The sequence below is a fragment of the Meleagris gallopavo genome, chromosome 3 (genome assembly GCF_000146605.3).
Source record: "Meleagris gallopavo isolate NT-WF06-2002-E0010 breed Aviagen turkey brand Nicholas breeding stock chromosome 3, Turkey_5.1, whole genome shotgun sequence".
In the NCBI taxonomy this organism is placed as follows: Eukaryota; Metazoa; Chordata; class Aves; order Galliformes; family Phasianidae; genus Meleagris; species Meleagris gallopavo.
In genome coordinates, this window is record NC_015013.2 from 68610188 (window position 1) to 68627345 (window position 17158).

The window sequence follows — 17158 nt, forward strand, 5'->3', positions numbered from 1 at the left end:
GTGTTGAACCTCATCCGGTTTCTTACTGCCCAGCTCTCCAGCCTGTCCAGGTCTCGCTGAATGGCAGCAAAGCCTTCAGGGGTGTCAGCCAATCCTCCCAACTTCGTATCATCAGCAAACTTGCTGAGGGTGGTCACTATCCACTCATCAAAGTAATTGATGAAGATGTTGAACAAGACTGGACCCAGCACAGACCCCTGGGGGACACCACTGGTTACAGGTCTCCAGCCAGAAGATGGTGAAGGGCCTGGAGCATCTCCCCTATGAAGAAAGGCTAAGTGAACTGGGTCTGTTTAGCCTTGAGAAAAGACGGCTGAGAGGGGACCTGATCACATGTGGTCAACCCTGCTATGTGCAGGGTTGCCAACCACTAGACCAGGCTGTCCAGAGCCACATCCAGCCTGGCATTGAATGCATCTAGGGACAGAGCAGCCACAACCTCCTTGGGCAGCCTGTTCCAGTTCTTCAACACCCTCTGTGTGAAAAACTGTTCCACTGTTGAACTGAGTTACTCCATCCCTAGTGGATGAACAGCATTACATTGCATTTTTCTTTGTTGAATTTCGTGAAGTTCCTGACAGCCTATTCCTCCAAACCTGAGAGTTCTCTGACTGGCAACTTGTCCCCCTGTGTGCTCTCAGTTCTTCCAAGTTTGATAAAATTTACCCATCAAGTTTATTAAAGTCACCCAGACATGGGATTAGAAAATCAAGATGGCAATGTGCACTTGCAGCCCAGAAAGCCAGCTGCATCAAAATAAGTGTGACCAGCAGCCTGTCAGAGGTGATCCTCCTGTGCTGCTCTGGGGGACTCCAGTGCCCCAATAAGAGGAGGGCTGGCAGCACCTATGGTGCTCCCCAGCTCTGCAAGAGGCCACCCCCCTAGCACTCCCAGCAAGACTAACACTCCTTTTTGAATAAAAATATGTTTTTAAAAAAGACCTTTCCACCAACAAGATCTTGTTCTAACCCAAAACAAACCTGGCAATGCCATGCGCACACTGTTGGTCCCTGGAAGTACTTCAAGACATGTAGATGTGGCACTTTGGGACATGATTTAGTGATAGACCCAGCTGTGCTAGGTTAGTGGTTGGACTTGATGACCTTAGAGGACTTTTCCAACCCAAATGATCCTACGAGTCTGTGTATCGGAGCACAGATCTATCTGAATCTACTGCATGGAAAGACACAAACTATTTATTGCATCTCACAACATATAAAAATTATCCCATCAAGGTATGAAGCTGACCTTGGGGCAGCAGGACAGCCCTCAAAGTTCTGTTCAGTCCTCAAATCTTTATTTCCACTTTTTTCTTCAGTGGTCCCTTTCAACCCGAATAATTTCATATTCTACAAATCTAAGATCTTACTAAAAGGCTTTCTGCACTCTCTAGGGATGAAAATGTGCTTTGTGTAAGCAACAAAATTTGAGCTTAGAAAATCATATCAAAGAAACCATCTTTAACTTAGGGTTTAGGATTCTCTTGATTTTTTTGTTTTTCGTTATACATGTAACTGCTCTGCAGATATATGTCAAAGCCTCAGAAGTCTGTAGGAAGCTTTTTAGAAAACTTTCAATGATGAGAACAATTACTGATATTCTCATATATATGAATTCCAAACCATCAAAATTATGTAGCACCTTGGAAAAGGACTTATTCAGCTTTTTTTTGCAAATATTTCCAGTAAAAACTAAGAGGCAGTTTCATTTTAGCACCTACTGTAGCACTGAATTTTCTGTGAATGGCATTATTAACCCAGAAACATCTGTCTAAACAGTCAGAACCAGAAAAATTAATAGTACAATCCTCACGTCTTTTGGATGCTTTCCAAATTATTGTTTAATGGAAATTACTTAAGTTGGTAATGCCTATCTTCAGGGATGTGCTAAAATAAGCAATTGGTTACAGGTTAATATACGCTTAATACACTACTTGTTCCCATGTGACATCATCAAAGGCTTTAGCTTTCTGCAAAAGATTTTCTCTCCCTTTAAAGAAGAGTTGCTAATAGCTGCATACTTTACTGTGGCACTGTGACAAAAAAAATTATCTAATGCTCCTTTTTAATTTTGAAAACATAAGTATTATCATCATTTTCCCCTTTGCACTGAAGTAATTTCTGTCTGTATACATTTATACTCCACCATCTCTATCATTAAACAATAGGGTTCACAGCAAGAAATAGATTTTTTTTTTCTTCTTGAGATAATGAAGCCAAATTTATGTGCCAAGTTAACCACAAAAGATAGTTCCGAAGGAAATTAAAGCAAGCCATAGGATTTCCATAACATGTGTTTGGAAAAAGATGCTTCACTACAAAAGTTTTATGTCAGACCAAAAATTATATAACAGCTTTTGTAGTTACAGCCAACTGAAGCAATAAAACTGTGCATTTTTTTTTCTGAACTTGCATTTTAATTTATTATTGAGTGTGTGGACAGTGATTAAGACCATAATTATCTAGAGAAAGTTGAGGAAACAAAATAATCTGAAGTGTGATCTATTCAACTGTTGGAAATGGAAAACTGATATTTCAGAGAACTATTTTTATCTCTCAAGGAGCATGGCAACTGAATCGTATCTATGGCCTATCTAATCCTCCAGCAGTGCTAGAATCTAACAGCATGAAACATTTATAATGGGGAAAACATCAGACAGTTTGTCTGTAACTTGTAACTGAAGAAAGGCATAGGGATTTAGACTGAATTTAGATTTTATAAATGAAATTGTAATCAATTCTAATAACAGCCATTCCTTTCTTTAAATTCAGAATACAAGTAGCGAATATAGGACTTATCCATCTCAGTGAAACTTCAGAAAGCACACTAAAATATCAGCTTTTCTGCTGTGTGTCTAAATGCCAGAGAATAGATACCACAAAATAAGAATTCAAATTTAGCAGGGAGAAGATTTAAGATTCTCTATGAAATTCACTTGAAATAGACATCATTTGTTGTAGAGGATGAAGTCATCATTGTTTCATGATGAAAAAAATCATACCACTCTTGCAGGATTAGAAAAATGTTTGTACAGTATTCCACAAGCTTCTCACCTCTGATTAAAATTGAATCTACTCACTGCAATCTCTGAACTCCAAATTACACTAAAATTTCACAAAGTTAGTTGTGGAATCCCCTCTTGAGAAGCTGGATATCTGCTTAGTTTATTGTTAGCAGCTATATTATCAGCTATGAATTTATCTGAAGACAAAACCCAGCTGCTCTTCAGCAGCACCTTTTGGTTGCACTAGTTGCATACTTCTTTCTCTAGGAACTCTAACTCAGTACACTTACCTGGAATAGCAGTAATGGAAAACGTAGAGAACTATAAATTAAAGTAATTTTTACTATAAGAAGCCCAACCTAACTTTTTTTTTTTTTTTCTCTGGCAAATTATCTTCTCTGAAATTGGAGTTCTTTCCATATCTAATCATTTGTGCACAAAGGTAACAATAGGAATGAAAAGACTATGTATACAGTACCAGCTTGAACATTCATTCTGTTTGGCTTTTGTTTGTAATACCAAAGGCAAGAAAATGTAAATATAATTTGCTGAAAAAAATATATAGAACACACAGAGATCAGGGAATTAAGTAGGCATTTCATGGCATTATTTTTGAACAAGTGATTTGCCTGTCTTCTTTGACCGTTTGCATAAAACCCTTTCATGTCATTACAAAGCTTAAAGTCAAAGCTTGGTGAATCCGCTTCTATTCATTCAGACATAAATGCGCTGATTATTCATCTTGTGGATCAGAACCTTCCCTCTTGAGGTATTTTAAGATTTTCATTCATGTTTGTTACAATTACTGCTGTGATAGCATCATCTTCTACTTGAAGTTAAATTTCTGATCTGTTTCCTGGCATTCCTCCTGTCCATAAGAGAAGGAAAAGCTTGGTAATTCATCATAGTATGTTTTCTATCAAGCTAGGTCTGAAATCAAGAAGGCTTGACATGAAAACCTCTGGGCATTTTATTCAATATATCTGGAAATGTGCATGATGTTTGCAGTCAGAGTAATTAGTACTTTTTAATGCTAAGTCAGACTCCAATTCACAACTAATGGGGAATTAAAATGTTTTGGTTTTCACTCCCTCCTGTCCCAGGCATCTCTGTAAATCACAGAATCATAGAATGGCTCGGGTTGGAAGGGACCTCAAGGATCATCAAGCTCCAAGCCCACTGCCACAGGCAGGGCCACCAGCCTCCATATCTAATAGTAGACCAGGCTGCCCAGGGCTCCATCCAATCTGGCCTTGAACACCTCCAGGGACGGTGCATCCACAACCTCTCTGGGCAGCCTGTTCCAGCACCTCACCACTCTCTTGATAAAGATCTTCCCTCTGGTATCCAACCTAAATCTTGTAGAAATCTTGTAGAAAAGTGTGATTGTTAGAACTTTTGTTCTGGATAGTATTTGAATTTTTTCCTGTCGTGTAAGTCCTTCTAATGTTGTGTTCTGGAAGTTCAGTCGCTCAGTGTGCTGCTGCATTGAGATACAGTTTTGTTTAATGAGGAATAAGTAAAGGGGGATAAATATCAAAAACACTCAGTATTTGCTTAAAAACAATGTTGCTATTTTACTGAGATTAATTTATTAACAAGATTCCAGTGTGCCAGAGATCGAACAATCTACCAATCAAATAATTTATGCAGTTACTAAAATGTAACAGAATGCCATTTCTATATGCTTTCTTCCCAATTTAAGATTCACTGTGTTCAGTCTTTCCAGCAGCAGACTGAGGCTGCCCTTACTATATTGGTTGGTTATTCATTTTCTAGTCCTTTCATATAACTAAACATACTTTTAATTCTGTCACTAGTGTAGGAAATGAAGCAAACAAACGCATTTCCTTCTTTGGTTTAAATCAATATTTGATGTGTAGATTTCATTTTATGGGCCATAACTACTCCTTCAAAAAATACCAAACACCAAACAAATGTAAAATTGAAGAAAAACAAAACAAAACAAAACAAAAAATCTATAAAACCCCTGCCATTCATATATTATAACAATAACACACATTTAGATATTTCTTTCTAAATCTGAGGCCAACGAACTGAGAAAACATAACAGGAACAAATGAAGGTATGAACTGAAATGTAAAGTTTAAAATTTAGGCAAAAGAAAAAAAAAAAGCCTTTGAGCACTGCATAAAAAATTAACAACTATCACTTTGAGGTTTTCTTGTAAAATAATATTGCTATCATTATTCTGAAAATTCAGCCCTGCAGGAAGCAGATTCATTATGTTTGATAAAGAATAACTGCTGACCAAAGAATCAAGAGAAGGATTTCTTTACTGCAAATGCTGTATCATGACTCATTCTAAACCTTACCACCAACATTTCTCAAATGAAAGATCTTGAGAGTTAAAAGTCTTTCAATCTGAGACTGAAAGGTTTTTCATATATTTTTAATTTAAATTTTACTGTCTTTTAAGGTAACCCACTTTGATATTTTTTGCACAAGACACAGAGAAACAATAGCCTAAACATTTATTTGAATTGGCATTTTGGAGAATTGGAATTAGTCAAGAGGCTATGCTGCAAAGCAGCTGGAATGTCTTTTTATTCCTTGTTGCATGCACTAAATTAAAAATATAGAAATGCCAAATTGTTAGCGGAACTGTTTTCTATACTACTTCTCATCCTCATTCTTAACTGTTTTATCTTACCTTGTTATTTCCTCATCATAAGGATATAAAAGAAATAAAATAATAGTTTTACATTTGAACAATTCTTAAGAGATAGCCGAGTTTGCAAAATGAAACAAACAAAATATGAAAAAAAATAAATAAATGTCCAAGTTTAAGAGCCCTATTTACAGTACATCGTGATTTATCTCTAAATGTCCGCGCGTTCCAGAGACTTATTGCTCTCTGCGTCGGCCGGCTGGCATTTCAGAAGGATATCTGGCACCATCTAGTGATAGATTTGTAACACATCGGGCTTCACTCTGAAGCTCAGCAACGTCCGTGTCTCAGCTCAAGGATTCGGGCAGGCAAACCAAATCCGGCTTGCTCCCGAGTTGTTCGACCCTGTGTTAAAACAGCAGTACATCAGGGGTTTAAGAATTTATTCAGGACCCTGTCACATAGAAATAGTAAATGGAAAGTGGAGCAGTAATTAAGATGCACGTGAAGTAGCATGTAGATGTTCTCCCTTCTGAATGACTGAAGTCATCACAGTGTCCATTCCTTCCCCAGCTGTTCACTCTTGCAACAAAATCTTCTCTGATCCCTACTTTTAATCTACTTTTTTTTTTTTTTTCTCTCTTACTCTGCCCGAAATTTTAATAACGCATTCATCCTTTGGTATCCTGCCTTTGATCCCAATTCAAGCTTTTCTCACAGTTTTCAATAACAGCCATCCTGGTCAGTGGCCACTTCCTCATGTTCATTTGTCTTTGTGCTTTTCAATGTCAGCAATACACGTCCACATCATCTTCACTCATAAAGCAGTGGGAAAGTCAACGAAGCTAAAAATACCAGAATACCATGCCCTTGGAAGAGCAGTTTTTATCTTCCCTGGTTGTTCTATTTGTAGTCAGGTCAGGAAATGCAAACAATAGCTCCAGAGCTGGTTGATTTTCAAATTCATTTTTGTGTTGTTTGCTCTACATTGAACAGCATACTGAAAACACTATATATATAAAGATTGTTTTGGTCACTAATACGTCCTGTTTATGGATAGGAGTGTTTATTTTTGGTGGTGGTTGTTTTTTTGGGGGGCCGGATTTCACATGTTAAATCACAGCCTCTAAGTCTTCGTGAAGAGGCTCTTTTCACTCTTGTGTCTGTTATTATTCCCACATGATGCATCATACATTTAAACATAATGTTTGTACAACAGAAAATAACATAGAATGCTGTGAGAACCAGTGCAACAACCTAGATTAAATGAAGGAAGAAATAATGACGGGTCTCCTTCCAATACATTGAATATGCAGAAGCTCTTTCCAAATTAATTATTATTTAACAAGGACTTAATGTAGTTAAGAACATGTTACTATTCAGTAGATTAGAAACAAACTTGAAAGTGACAGCATAATACAAAGACAGTCAATAGGAGTGCTTTAATGATTCTATTTTTATTCTCTTTCATTCTGGATCTGAATGTTTAATGTTTCACACTTGCTGCTTTTCTCTCAAGTCATAATCAGATCCAACACGCATTAAAAGCTGAGTTTTCCTGCTTTCCAGAACCCATTTTCAAGAATAATAAATTAGATAGTTGGTGGTAGCAGCTAGCAGAGGGAAAATAACAAATCATAGTAAGAAATTTCTTCTGCATTTAGTAAATACCTTATATAAGTGTTTAAAACTGGTAGAGTTCAGAAACACCACGTAATTATGTCACCAGAAGTAATTATCCATATGCTCAATGTTTAAACTTTGTTTTTGGCAGTATTGCCTTCTACTTTACCTGATCATTATTATTATTACTTTTTTACATAGTATATAACTGAATTTAAATTATATCCAAAGTTAACATTTTGCAACTCTACCCTCCATGGAGCTGCCTTCTCAAAATACAGTAAATTCTATTCATCCAATTCTGTTTTTGTCTTCTTATGGTTTGCAATTATCTATCATAAAAAGACTTCTGGTATGATCCATATTGCAGGAAAAGCACACTCAGCTATGCCAGTTGCACTGGAGTGCTTAGCTGCTATGTTTAAAGAGCAAGAAGTAAAGGATCGTTCTGATATTTATCACAAACTTGATGCTATGTTAGTCTACATTTCATGTGTATGTACATCTTCAGGCCATCTAAAGTTGAAAATGAGAAAGGGATATTAATGTCCATACAGACTACCAGCAAACTCAGTGCTGAGAATTTGGATCTGTGTCAGAAACTGTTCTGGAGCTGAGGAAATTTTCAAGCTGCAGTTCTCAGAGTGGGGGAGTTGGGCAGCAGAGAACTGTGACTGTGGGGATGTGATGGATCCTTTGCACTTCAAATTGAGTTGTGTGTTCTTTTTATTTAAGAGATCTGTCATCTTTATTTTGCTTTCAGGATACACCAAGGATAAAAACTTCCTGATACCTGATAGAACCTGACGATCCTACCTCCTAATTGTGAATTTTGCAACACTTAATGAAGAGAGAAAGGGCGCTCACCTGCAGAAAAACTTGTCAGGAAGAGGAGTATAGATTAAGATAAGGAAAAAAGGATCTGACACTGTGTAGAGAGAGGCTTAGGGGCCTTAAAGCAAGGATGTGAGTTCTTGGTATCCCTGTTAGAATTAGGCAGAACTTACTCCTGGGCAGAAGGCTGCTGAGTTCATGTGTGTGTCAGTGCTGAAAAGTACAAATTATTCACACCAAAGTAGCCCAATTTCGTAACTGAGTGCATAAGTTTTGTAAAATTTCAGCCTCACTTCTGAAAGCATTCCAGAGCTTTGTTAATTCTCTCAAATCTTCTTTTTTATAGTCTTTCAGCTACTGATAATAATTTTCTCCTGGCTTCTCTCCACAGAATTACCACTTTAACTCTCTGATAAAATCCTTATTATACTGGCATGTAATTCCCTGAACAAAGACCAAAAACCAGGAGGCTTGCTGACCTACAAAGCTGCAAGATTAATCTTTGAAGGCATGGGAGGGGAAGGTATCAGTGAGATATGTTTGCAAACTCAACATCAAAATAACACTTCTAACAAGGCATGGGAGTAAAAGATGTGTTTCATGTAAATTCAAAAGTTAGTCAAGGTAGGAAAGTTGGGGGTACATAGTTGCTGTGAAGGCTCTCAGCAAAGGCAGCGTACATTAGCTGAGAGTGTGAACATTGGGTGTGCCTGCTGGGTACAGAGCTGCTGTTGGCACAGGAATATGGCCTCCCATGTATAAAGGCTTAGCTGTCTGCAAGATCTTGCTTTAGAAAACTACTCAGAATGGCAGCTGGATTGTATCTGTTCAAGTATAGTCTATCATCATTCACAATTCTCATATATTTTAAGTATCTGTAGTGTATTGTGATCAGATGGCAAGCTTTTGGTAGTGGGGGGGGAAACTGCAGGGGTGGTATCTGTGAGAAGCCACTGCCAATGTCAGATCAGAGCCAGGTCCAGCTGCTCCAGATGGGACCGGTTGCTGCCAGAGCAGAACCATGATGAAATGCTGGGCGTGCTCTGGGAGTGCAGATTTTGGAAAGGGAAAAACTGCTGCAACAACAGCAGCTGGGAGAGAGTAGTGAGAAATATGAGAGAAACAGAGCTGTCAATGCAGAAGGAGAGCAGGAGCTCACTGCAGTCCAGGAGAGGCCAATGGCAGAGCAGGCTGTCTTCCTGAAGCCCACTAGTACCAGGTAGAGCAGATTTCCACATGCAACCATGGAGGAGTCCACAGGGCAGCAGCAGATGAGACCTTAAGGAGCTGCAGCTGAGCTACGCTTCTGCTGCCCGTGGGAGTACATTTCTGGCTACTTAGAGTACTCAGGTGCATAGAGTGCGTTTGATATCTGTCTTGCAAGAGCTGTGGGTATCCAATACCTCAGAAGAGCAGAATCTCAGTCTACATCTTGCAATCAGAATTGTCCTGCTTTTGTTTCAGAAAAGAGAGATTTCAATAGATCGTATTCTGGAAGGATTTTTAGGAATGGGTCACATCCTTCTATCAGAAATGTACAACAGGCATCCCAACATTTAAGTTTATCTCAACATTTAAGTTTAAGGAGTGTTGATGTGGTGGGCTTTCAGTACCAATACATATATATGTTAAAAAATCCAGAGCACTAGGACACATTGCATTACAAAAGTCTCTAAATCCATTTGTATACTATTGAGCTACATCAGAAAATGAAAACACTTTTAATCTGCCTAACATACCACCCCTAACAATTTTTACCTCGCTGATCTAAATAAATAAATAAATAAATAAATAAAAATAATTTTCCTTTTCTGGCAGAACAGCTGAAAGAAAGAGAGTTGACTGCAGGTTATGTTTTTAAAACCACTTTTGATTTCTCAGTAAGGGAGGTGCATTTTCTACTGACTGGATAGGAATTAGAGAGTGTTAAGTCAAAAATCTCCCACATGCACACAAAAAGAGTCACACATAGATGAAGAAATCCCTTTATCTCACACAAAGAATCAGCTCTCTACACTGATAGCAGTGAAAAGGGCACCTTATTATTATGTGTGTAAGTAATTGTGCAGTCAAAACTTCAGTGATTTTGTTTCTGGGTAAGCAAAACCACAATCTAAGCAGGGATCTGCCTGACCAAAGCCACAAAATCTATTTCTAAATGAGAGTTCACAATAACTAAAATAGTGCCTCTGAGTCTTCTCATGAAAAAAAGAGTAACTGAATTCATGTGATTTAGGCTTTACATTCCATGAGCATTCCCTTACTCACTCTTCTGCTGACTCTTTGTCATTTGTTTTCCAGCATTAACCTCATGGCCAGGAGCCACCAGCACTGCTAAAAACAGAAAAAAGAGGAAGATCAGAGAAAATCTGAGGATGTAGCAAAAAAAGTGTATGAAAAAAAAAGATGAACTTTGTTCAGTTCTTCTGAGTAAATAATCAGCATATGCGTTTGTCATTTTTTACCTTTAGATAAGTTGAAAACACACTAAAAAAACCCAGAACTTTTTGCGTATTCTTTTCCAAGTTTATTTCCCTCAATAGAGGTGAAGGAACTAGAGGTGGTTCGCAACGGTCTCATGATGACCTCTTGTGGTTAAATTATATATGCATTTTGTCACTCAATTTCTCAGAAACTTTCAGTACCAGAAGTTAATGTGCACTATTAGATCTGAATGGTACTGTCTTGCTAATTCTGCTTTAACCTGAATTAACTTCTGCTCACAAACATGCTATCAGTATTTGCTTAGCTCACTGCTGGGAAATTCTTTTAAAAATATCTCAACCTTTGTACTCCACAAAGTTATCAGGTGAGAGCATCGTATTTTCCTGCATGACAGTTTGTTAAAACTAATTCATAGCTCTATCTAATTAGCTTTCTTAATCTAAAGAACTATAATTTTTGAATAAAAACTTACCAATTCCAAAATGTCAAAGAAATCATACAGCACCAGACACCCGTGAGAAATTACATCATTAGGTACTGAAAGTGCTCTTTTGTATCTTTTATATAAAAAATCAGTCAAATCCCTAATTATGTGCATTTGTATGCACTGTTTCTAAATATTGTGGCTGAAGATGTCTCCTTTCCTCCACAACTTTACTTGTAAAAAAAATCAGAGACCCAAGCACTTCCTGATACCGCTGAATATAGCCTATTCAGATTATATCTTCTGACACCTTATCCAACAGACGAGGCGACCTTTCTCTAACAGATAAAATATCTCAGTAGTTTAGCCTACTTCCTTAAATCTTCCAAAAATACAGAGATTTTGTGAAACAAGTTTGCTGAGTGATAACACTTCATGAGATGTTCCCGAAAGCGGTATTTTTGGATCTCGCGGTAGCACTTTCTCACTGGACAATCTCCAGCAGCGATATTTGCACCTGCCAGTCAGTATTTACATGACCCCGAACCTTACTAAATTTAGGATGTGTTGCAAAGCCATTTCTGCACTGGCTGCTGCCAGGAGCTCTGGCAGTTCCTCAGCAGCACAGCCTTGGGTTGCCACCAGCTTGGATGTGCTCCATCGCCCAGTAGTGGCGATCGCAGCTGGGGAGGGCAGGTTCAGCTGCCGCAAGGCGCTCCTTGTTTACCTAATGCACACTTTTATAGATGTGTAGGGTAAAAACAAACATTGCCGATAGTGTACACAACGAGTCCCTTGCATTTTTATTTTCCCTCATTTATTTTCACTGAAAAAAAAAAAAAATAGTAACAGAGAACAGTGATGACAGGAAAAAAAAAATAGCAGGTTGCAGGCTTAAGGTAAATGTGGATATCATCACATGGCAATAAGGAAGCACTAACAGAGACAGCATATCTTGAAGAACGTCCCTGGGTTTTGAAACATCATCAGTGAACTTCTGTTAGGTTCTGGCATCCTGTGCATCAGAAATCTGAACAGGGTGAGCATGCAGACTTGGGGGACAAGTCCAGATTACTTCTTTGGGGATGGGGCACCCCATTTTCCTTATTCATCTTTTGCTGTGTTAACTCTACAGTGCTTCAAACCGACTTACCTAAAACTGCCCAGTTTTCAAGAAGCCACTCTTGACCACTTGAACCTCTCTACACCACTTGAACTCTCTGATAATTATACTTGCATATCCAAACACATGAGTTTTTAAATGTCTAAAATACTGTCATTGCTTCTTCTGCAACTGGTTATGGATGTGAAATTAACATTGTCATCAATTTTAACCCAACCCACCGGCTACAAAGCACACCTTGCTCAGCTCTGCCTGCCCAGCCTTGTGCCTTGTAGCTTCTTTGAGCCCACCAGCCAGATAGCTGGTGACCTTCCTACTACAGTGGCTGCTTGGGTAGCAAACATGCAGGCATCTCATGTCTCCTCGTGTGGCAAGCAGAGCCTTGCCACAGACAGGAGCAAGGCGGTATGGACAGGAGTCACCTGGTGAGTACCAGGTTGTCATCACTCAGCTTCCAGGTTAAGGGCAGAAGTCTTAGAAGCAGTCAGCTCTCCCTGCAGCCACATTTCAGCACAAGCGATCAACAGAAAAGCCAAGCCACGCGTCTCCAGCCGGCGCCATGCATCAAACACTTTAAAGCACTGAAAGCTGAGACTCGTGTTGAGGTGCAGACGGCAGGCTGCTGCTGTAGCTCTGGTGCTGACCTTTCAACCACACTGCAATTGCTGAGCCTCAGCTGACTGTACAGCAAAGGATCGCCCAGTGTGCTGTGAGACCTTCCCTTCCAGCAAAGCTTGCAGACATATGTTGCATGTGATAATGAATTTAGGGAAAAGAAAAAAAAAAACAAAAGGCTTTCTGTGTTGATTACAGAAGCATAGGCACTTTGAAGAGTCAGCCCCCAGGCACATAAACCTGAAAGACAGTAGACTTAACAGTTCAGTATAAAATGTATAAAATTCACTGATAGATTTCGCACAGTTTTGAATTTAATTTTTAATCAAAATAAGGAATTAATTTGAATTAATGAAATGAAGATTCCTGTTTTTATAGTATTTATTTTGTAAGAGGAAAAAATATGAGTTATTTCTACATCTGAGTGGATAATAAGCAGAGTATTTGGTTTGATCTTCAACAAATCATGCTTTTGAGGTCAGTTCTGGACATCCACTTTAAAGGCTTATGAATGTCAAACCCTTCGAAGTCCTTTTCCTTGGTTAGCACTGGGGCATGGTGTAACATTCACTGTAATTATTAGAAGAATCTTACAGTTTGCATTTGTATTTATGACAGCAATGGGCAGTAGAAAAGTTTGGCAAACAGATTGTTTTTTAAAGGCATACGCAGAGACTCAAAAACTATGCGAGCCTGGAACAGGCTCTGAGATACTTTTTCTTTCTGTGTTCTGCAGTCGACTGCTTAAGTATGGGATTGGTTTTTTTCAACAAGCATTCATAGACCATTTCCTGGTTGAAATGTATTTAAAAATACATGAAAATATTGTCAAAGTTTTAAAACACTTTTCATTTTCCAATCAGTACACAGCATTTTTGCAATCAGAGTTTAAACGTTACACTCCGGTTTTGGCTTCCCTTTCTTCAATAACAAACTAATTTTCTGGCTCTGGTAGGAGGGAGCTGGATTTACTTGGTGGCTGTTGTGTAAATATCAACTATACTGGAACTATATAAACTAAGAGCAAGAAACAGGAAGAATCTAGTTGGTAAAACACAATCATAGGCTGGCAGGAAAGAGTGACTATTTGTCACTCTTTTCAAAGCAGAGGAAAACAGTTGGTGGCAAATACACAGTAACATCAAGAACCCAGCAGAGAGATTGAATCTTCTTTTCTCCATGCCGGGATACTCAGAGTTTTACTTCAATGTGGACCATGGCTACTTGGAAGGGCTGGTCCGAGGGTTCAAAGCCGGGATCTTGACTAGTGCAGACTATGTCAATTTAGCACAGTGTGAGACACTAGAAGGTAAGTCTGCTGGCTTCTTTCATTTAGGAAGAAATACTGTTCCTTGGACCGCTGAAGAATGGAAACACTGGGAGCCTAATCTTAAAATGCAGACATAAATCTGATTTCCTTTTAAGAACTGTTCTCGTGTTTAAGCTAACAGATTTCAGCTGAAATTATTGCGCAGGCTTGTGTAGACTGTGATTTGCAAAGCAATGCAGATGATGGGGGGGTTCTAGTTTACTGATAAACTTGGAAATGTCACCCTTAGATTTCCTATGGGCATTGGTAGTCTCACAACTTTTAACGACTGTATAGAACTGTGCAAGTATAGAGGTTATCATTTCAGCTGGATAAAATAGTTTGCAAAATCTTATTAAAAGCTCAAACTGAATTTCTCTATGAAAGATATAATTTTAGTACTTTATTACTTCATGAGTTCTAGGACAGTGGGGGATGTTCTACTTACTCAGAAGAGGAAACTAGATGTCACAAAGGTAGAAAACTTATTATCAAGCTTAAAGGAAAAAAAGAAAAAGCTTTTTTTTTTTTTTTCCTTCCCCCAAGGTGACTTTGTCACAGTAATAAAAAGAACGCACAGTAGTTTCCAAAACAGCTTTCTATGGCCAAGACTAGTCACAGCCTGATGAGGACAGACTTGTGCAAGAATCACATGACACATCCCTAGACACTTAGCAGGGAAAAATGCAACAACAAAAAAATCAACTTTCTAAAGGAACATGAAGTTTCTTTCCTTGACTTCAAATAATAGCTATAATTGTACACTGAAATCATAACTATAATACGGAGATACTAGATTCATTTGAAAAAAGGACAGAAAGAATTAATAAGCTCATTCTGTTTAGAGCTGCATTGTCTATGCAGTGATAGAGTTGAGGAAGTGAGAAGTGCAGAGCCTGTTGACTCACACATACAACAGATTTTTGAGGCTGTTTAAACTATTAAAAAATAAACCTAGAAGGTTGCAAACCATTAATCTTCCAGATTAAAACAACTACATTTAAATAGATACATGTGGTTATTTAGCTGTTAGCTGGATAAAATTCCTCACAGTTAAAGAGATTCTCAGTACAGTCAGTAGGATCCAGAGACTCGTCAGCTGACCAAGTGCATGAGCCCTCTTCACCTGATAAGCTGGAGAGCTGCATCAACTCTCCATTTCATAAAACAGCAGTTTAGACATACACAATACATTTACCCTGATAATTGAAATGTATTCCCTTCCCTTTCCACCCATGCATTTTAAAGATAAGCCTAGTGAAGCGCTGGAACAGGTTGCCCAGAGAGGTGGAGGATGCCTCATCCCTGGAGACACTCAAGGCTGGGCTGGACCAGGCTCTGAGCACCTTGACTAGCTGTGGGTGTTCCTGTTCACTGCAGGGGAGTTGGACTACGTAGCCTTTAAGGGTTCCTTCAAATTGTGGGAGACAAAACCAGCCAATTTCTACTTCTTTAATTCCTATGGAAATTAAAGACTCTACAGATAACCTTGATACTGTATTTAACTGTTTAAATAAGAGGCTATGTCCCATGAATTTACATATGCTCCACGGAAAAGCTAATAGAACTTCAAAGTTCTATAAAGAACAGGCTTCATTTTCTCTTCGGAGGAGCTCAGGAGAAGATGTCACCAAAGGCTCTATGAAGAAAAAAAGATCCTGACTGTTTTTCAGTAAGACAGAATATAGAAAATTTAAAATATTATTAAAAGCATACTAGGAAATAATATTTTCCTATTCTATTTGCACAGAATTCTTGCTCCTGTTCAACAGACAAGGAAAACTATTTTAAGTCATTTTACAAGAAAGATATTTACAAACAGCAAGTAGTTTTATAACATTTCCGAGATGTATGAACCTTCAATATTATGTATGCAAAGTTCTTTATGGGCTGATCACAACAGAGAGGTAACATCATTTTCTCATTAAGACTTAGAAAGAACAGTGACTTTTTTATTTTTGAACTTTCTTTTTTCTAATATTCACTCACTTTTAGAATGCGAATGCATTTTAGCAGCCTTCAACAACCTACCTAGAAGGGCATCTTTTGTAACTGCTATCACTTTTTTTTACCATTCAGCTACAGAACATCTCTATCTTTATTATAGCATTTTCTACTTCTGTTAGCAAGACAGCAGGCTCCCATTAGTAATCATAGAATCATAGAATGGCCTGGGTTGAAAAGGCCCACAATGATAATTTAGTTTCAACCCCCCTGCTATGTGCAGGGTCACCAACCACCAGACCAGGCTGCCCAGAGTCACATCCAGCCTGGCCTTGAATGCCTCCAGGGATGGGGCATCCACAGTCTCCAGACCTGTTCTAGTGTGTCACCACCATCTGTGTGAAAAACGTCCTCCTAATATCTAACCTAAACCTCTTCTGTCTCAGTTTAAAATTATTATCCCTTGTCCTATCACTCTCCACCCTCATAAACAGCCATTCCTCCTCCTATTTATACAATCCCTTCAAGTTTTGGAAGGCCATAATGAGGTCTTCCTGGAGCCTTCTCTTTTCCAAGTTAAACAAGTATTATCCACTAAGTATGCTATTTATAATGAAAACTTGAGAAACGTTGGATTTACACATGGGCCTAAATGCAAACACCTCTCTGCATATACATGATGCTGTAATTTAATGTTGGACCACAGGTGTACAGTACACAGAAAACAGGCCCTTACCTCTAAAGTAGAAAATGGAGCTATGTATGTGCATCAGATCTTCTTTCCAATTAAAAGGTCCAGCATATGCATTAGTGTTGTAGTACTGTATCTTAGTGTACCTAGAGTGCCTTCAAGTCATGAATTCACATTGAGAGGTAATAAGCTTACACCGCTTTGCATTCTCTGGCATTGCACCAGACCACAAAAACTGGCCTAAGATTAAAATATTATAAATATTCTGAAACAAACAAGCAGAAATGGAATCAAAACCACCCCAAGTAAGTCATAAATAGAATCAAAAAGATCTTTTAATTTCAAAGTGGTTTTTATATCTCTAGAGAAGAAACTGTAATGCCAGTACAGGAGAACCACAAGAAAAAACAGAGATTAGACCTTCACATCTGCTTGATAATTACGGGGAAAGTATAACAGTGAGAGGGAAAGAGAAAAAGTAGAGTGGCTTATGATAATCACTGTGCCCTCTCAA